The 5,724-nt window shown below is 35.1% G+C and overlaps 1 pseudogene; it reads right to left on the reverse strand.

Annotated features, from left to right (window-relative positions):
• Positions 1-1,743: 1,743 nt before the first annotated feature.
• On the reverse strand, positions 1,744-1,861 carry LOC118611045 (annotated as a pseudogene).
• Positions 1,862-5,724: the final 3,863 nt, after the last annotated feature.

A 5,724-nucleotide genomic window follows, 5' to 3' on the forward strand; every position in this document is an offset into this window, starting at 1 on the left:
CTGCACTTTAGTTTTACAGATAAAGTTTTAAAAGTTTAAGTGATTTGACAAGGTCATGCTGCTAGCAATTTCTAAGAGTCCTAAAAAGAACCCAGGTCACCTGAGGCTCTATCCAGTGTCCTCATTTACACTTGTGGCTGTATACATACATCTATTTGAGATAATTACTTTCAATAATTATCTTTACTAAACTCTTTTCTCTATTTGAAATTGAGATAAAACCCAAAATTGAAGCAGGTGTCCTGTTGTTGCCTAAGTGATGGATTCCCCAAAAACCATTACACCCAGGTGTTGGTTGGTTTTCCAAAACTAGTAATCCCATCCCACTTGCTAGTGATTGGTTTAAGAATGAGTATGACAATCAAGAGAGTGAAAAGGCAATCCATGGATTGGGAGAAAATATTTGCAAACCCTATATCAGATAGAGGGTTAACATCCAGAATATATAAAGAACTATAACTCAATAACAACAACAAAAACAAATGATCCAGTTAAGATTAGGCTGAGGACTTGAATAGATGTTTCTCCAAAGAAAATGTACAAATTGCTAATAAGCACATGAAAGATGCTCAACATCTTTGATCATTGGGGAAATGCAAATCAACACCACAATGGGATAATACCTCATGATGGCCATTATCAAAAAAAAAAAAAAAAAAGGGCTGAAAATAACAAATGCTGGCCATGGTGCAGAGAAATTAGACCACTTGTACCACTGTCGCTGGGATCATAAAATGGTGTAGCCACTATGGAAAACAGTATGGAGATCCCTCAAAAAATTGAAAATGCAACTACCATATAGTTTAGCAATGTCACTTTTGGATAAATGGAATGAATTGAAAACTGAATCTGGGAGAGAAATTTGTACACCCATGTTCATTGCATCATTATTCACAATAGCCAACGTTTCGAAGCGACCCAAATGTCCATCTACGGAAAAATGGATACCAAAAAATGTGACATATACATACAATGGAATAATATGTAGCCTTAAAGAAGGAAAACTTCTCATATGCTACATACAGATGAACCTCAAGGACATTATGCTAAGTGAAATAAACCAAGCACAAGAAATAAATACCTGTGATTTCACTTATATGAGATATCTAAAGTAATCGAACTCATGTAGAAACAAAGTAGAACGGTGGTGGTCAGGGGTTTAGGCAAAGAGAAAATGACTTGTTCAATAGGTATAGAGTTTCAGGCATGTGAGATGAAAAATTCTAGAGAGCTGCTGTACAACTATGCATAGTTAACAATACAGTACTGTACACCTAAAAATTGTTTAGAGGGTAAATTTATTTATAACCACAATTAAGAAAAAAAGAATAAGCATATGAACTAATCCTGGATGGTAAGATTGGAAGTCATGTGGGGACACATAGGAAACGTTTTTTAGCTCTTAAGAAAGTGATATAAGAAGAAATCTTTGTCTGGAATTGTTATGTGTTTCATTACTAGCCTGAGGATAAATGCACCAACACACTTTCAGGGCACTTAGCCAGATCACTGACTTACTGCATCTAAAGTTATAATACTTCTGAGAAATAGATTTCCTTATTACTTAATTCAGCTGAGTCAGTGATTTTTGTTACTTGCTGCACAGAAACATCTTCCCTAAGACAGATTTTTATTTTTATTTTTTATTTTTCTTTTAGACAAGGCAACCCTTGGCTGACCTCACAGACTGCAAGGACCTTGTCAGTTTACAATCCCTTATTTTTTTTTTTTTTCATTTTTTTGTGCCTACAGCACCTGGTCTTCCTAGGTGTCTCCAATCCAAGTACTAACAAGGCCCGACCCTGCTTAGCTTCTGAGATCAGACAGGATCGGGCTTGTTCAGGGAGGCATGGCTATAGACAAGACAGATTTTTAAAGCATAATTTTATTCTTTAAGTATCATGGCAAGTTATCGAAACTATATTGTTTATTTAAAAATTGACTTACATTAGACCTAGGAATTAATCTATCAATTAGGATTACTTATTTAAAAATATAGAAGAGACTTTCTTTTTTAAAAGTCAGGTATATTGAGGTATAATTTATATACAGCAAAATTCTACTTTTCATATATACAGTTCTGATTTTGACAAACACACACTTCATTATGGGTTAGTCTTTATATCCACTTACCAAGTGAAAAAACTGTGAGGACACTATCCTAATTTCAGCTTTTACTTGAGAAAACTATTCTTCAAATGAGATAAACTCTTTTTATATTTGTAACTCCAAATTCTAAAAGTGCTGTGAAGAAATCTGTAGAAGTAGAGATAAGTCCAGTTTAGATCAGTATCTTGAGTGCCAAAAGTGCTCTGCATAGTCACTTTTTTTTTTTTTTTTTTTGCTAATCATTTTTATCTGCAATGACCCAGAATTTTCCTGGTTTTTGAGCTGAAAGCCCTCAGTCCTGAGAAACTCCTCAGTCCTTCCCAAACCAGGATGTTGGTTGATCACCCTAGGAAGGTATCTCAATCTCAGAAGTATTGGCATTTTGGGCCAGATAATTCTTTGTTGTGGGTGACTGTCCTGTGCATTGTAGGATGTTTGCAGCATTCTAGCCTCTTCCTACTAGATGCCAGTAACACCTCCACCTCCAGTCATCACAATCAAAATGTCTCTAGACATTGTCAAATGTCCCTGGGGTGCATAGTCTCCCAGGTTAAGAACCACTGCCCTAGATGTAAGTGCCCTTAAAATTCACAAATTTGAAACCCATGATCTTACTCTTCGTTGCTGTTGTAAAGCAAAAACAAGTTGATTCTGCTATTTTCATCTAGGACTTAAAACTCTTAGGAACTGCTCCTAGACTCTCACTTTTTGGATATTCTCTCCCCACCACACACACTTTTTTAACTTTGCAAATGACCTGAGCAATGATTCTTAATACTTCTCTCCTATAGATTCCAGGAAGCTGCCGCTGCGGGCAGTGTCCAGCTAACTCTCTGGACTCAAAGGTCTTTTTTTGTTTGTTTGTCTGTTATTTCTAATTCTTACATGCTCACATAATCATATCACATAATCATTTTCTTACACACCTTTAAAGGATTTTAATTGGATGGTATTTTGTATACTTTTCTGCTTTTTTGCCTTTCTTAGTTACCTGGAAAGATCTCCAAGATCATTCTATGGTGTAGTTACACTGCACTTTATACATCATTTCCTTATTAATGTTTTTTTTTGCCTTAACATGCAGTTTTGCAATAAACATCTGGTACATATATCCTTACCTTCTAGTGTTCTTTCTATGGGAGAGGTTCCCAGAAGTGGGATTGGTAGATCAGAGACTACTCCAAATTTTAATAGATTTGCCATACAGTTTTCTAGAAAAGCTGTAATGGTTCCCATTTCGGCTCACATTCTTTAAAAATAAAACAAAGCAAAATAACAAACTTTTCATATGTCCCCAATAGAAATGTGTTATTTTGTTTAATTTTGTCAGTCTGATGGGAGTAAGTTGATGTCTCATTGATAAGTTTACTTTATATTTTCCTGGCTAGTAGAGTTTAAACAGTTTTTAATGTTTGTAATATTTAAATTTTTTTTTTTTTTTTTGGTAAAACTTTATACTTCTGCCCTTTGACATTTTTCCTACTGGAAATTTTATTCTTACAATTTGTAAGTGTTAATCTATATCTATATGTACATCTGTATCTTCATTTATATTTAATCTCCACATCCACATCCACATCCACATCCATATCGTATCTCTGTCTCGGTGCATACACATTACTTACTGCTATATTACTTTCAACTTGAATTTAATCTTTCCTGATAGTACTATTGCTCTTCCTGCCACTGTTTTTCTTATTTACGTTTTTCTGATATCTTTTTGGCTCTCTCTTCATTTTCAGCCTTTCTTTACCCTTTTTCCTGTTTTTTGTTTGTTTGTTTGTTTAAACAGTCTATAATTGAGTTTCATTTCGACTGAATCTGTGTCTTTATGTGAGAGAATTCACAGGAGTATTATGCCCTGCCCAATGTTTTTGAGATTCTTTCCATAATACTTTTACATTTATTTTTACTTGATTGTTTACTGTTTTATCTCCTTATTAAATTTTAAGTTTCATCATACTTCTTAATTTTCTGCGCTTGTAATTAGACATCTATTTTTCTTTTATTAGTAGAAAACACTATATCCAATATTTCTGCCACAAGAATGCTCAATTTCCTCACTGCTCCCCCCCCAAAGATAAAACCTTTGGAATAACTTTTCATCCCTGCTCTGCTCCTAGCCTCCTCTGACCTTTGAATGTTTTTACTTCTTTCCTATCTCAACCACCTGCTTCAAAGAATGGCTGAGCACATTAGACTGTTTCTAGCATGATGTCTCTTCTATTTCAATGTTTCCTGTTTTTACATGTTTTCCATATCCCCAATTTATCATTATTAATTTAAATTTAAGTACGGTTACATTGGAAATTTTATTGCTCACTGCTCTTTTCATCTCTTCTTCATAGGCCCTTTTATCTTGAATATTCTGTCCACATTCATTTGTTGTTGAAAATCTTTCCTTGAGTCTTTCCTTAAATTAGATCTATTTTCTGAATCCTTGCTTATCCTTGAGTCTATGGCCAACATGGCATAGTTGGAATACAGGTCTTTTCTCTGTGTGGATGCCAGTCTATCTTCTAATGTTGCAGAGGAGATGTTCATTGCCAATCTCATGAACAGGCAACTTGTTTCTTCTGTCTGAATGCTTGTAAGGTTTTCACTTTATTCTTGACGTTTCAGAGTTTCTAGAATGTACTTTGGCTGTATATATACAAACATATGTATACATTTGTATGTGTGTACATATATATGTATGTATATATATTTCAATCACTCCTCTGTTACCAGTTTTTTTGAGGGCCAGAGACCCAAACCAAGGTCCTTCTGCCCAGTGCCGATTATGCTAACAGAACAAGCCTGAGTTTGGTAAAGCAGAGCAGATACTTTATTCTTTAATCAAGGACTGCAGAAAGGTGAGTTCGTGCTCTTGTGGCAACTTCTCCCCCACTGGGAACCAGCCTTTTGTATTTATAGGCTGTGGCATGGAGCGATTAAATTCTTTTAGGCATGCACCGTTGTACTCGGCCCTTTTGCGCACAGTCCTTTTGGCACACGATGTCCCATTGCCATCTTGGTCTTTGCACTCGGCACCTTGGTCTTTCCTGTTGGGAATCCGTTTTCAGTTCCTGTAAACAAGCATAGCTTGTGACATATTTTAGGTATTGAGAAACATTAGGATCTTTTGGATGATAGCTGGTGATACTTCCTGGAACTTTTTGAGGTCTTTCTCTAGCTCTGGGAAAAATTCTATTATTTCTTTATTTATAAGCCATTCCTTTTGTTTCTTTTTCTTTTTCTTTTTTTTCCTGGAACATCTGTTTGCATATTAGATTTTTTTTGGATTTATCCTCCAATTCTCTAATATTTTTCCCTCATGAATTGAATCTCTTTGGTGTTTTTTTTCTATGCGATTTGAAAGGTTTCTTCTTGATTTTCTAGGCCACTGTTTGACATCTTCTAGCCCCTGCACAGCTTTCAGTAAGAATCCCAAGAGCACCAGGGTTTGCTTATCTGAGTAAAAGCCAGCTTCTGTACTCACTTCTCAAGATAAAAGGGCTAAAGAATGATATTTCATATGGAAAAAAAATTATACAGATGATCAAGAATGAATAATAGTCATTAACCTTTATGCAGAAACAGCACAGTCTCAAACTTTAGAAAACAAAACTGGTA

This window comes from Rousettus aegyptiacus, unplaced genomic scaffold (assembly GCF_014176215.1).
Source record: "Rousettus aegyptiacus isolate mRouAeg1 unplaced genomic scaffold, mRouAeg1.p scaffold_m13_p_13, whole genome shotgun sequence".
Taxonomy (NCBI): Eukaryota; Metazoa; Chordata; class Mammalia; order Chiroptera; family Pteropodidae; genus Rousettus; species Rousettus aegyptiacus.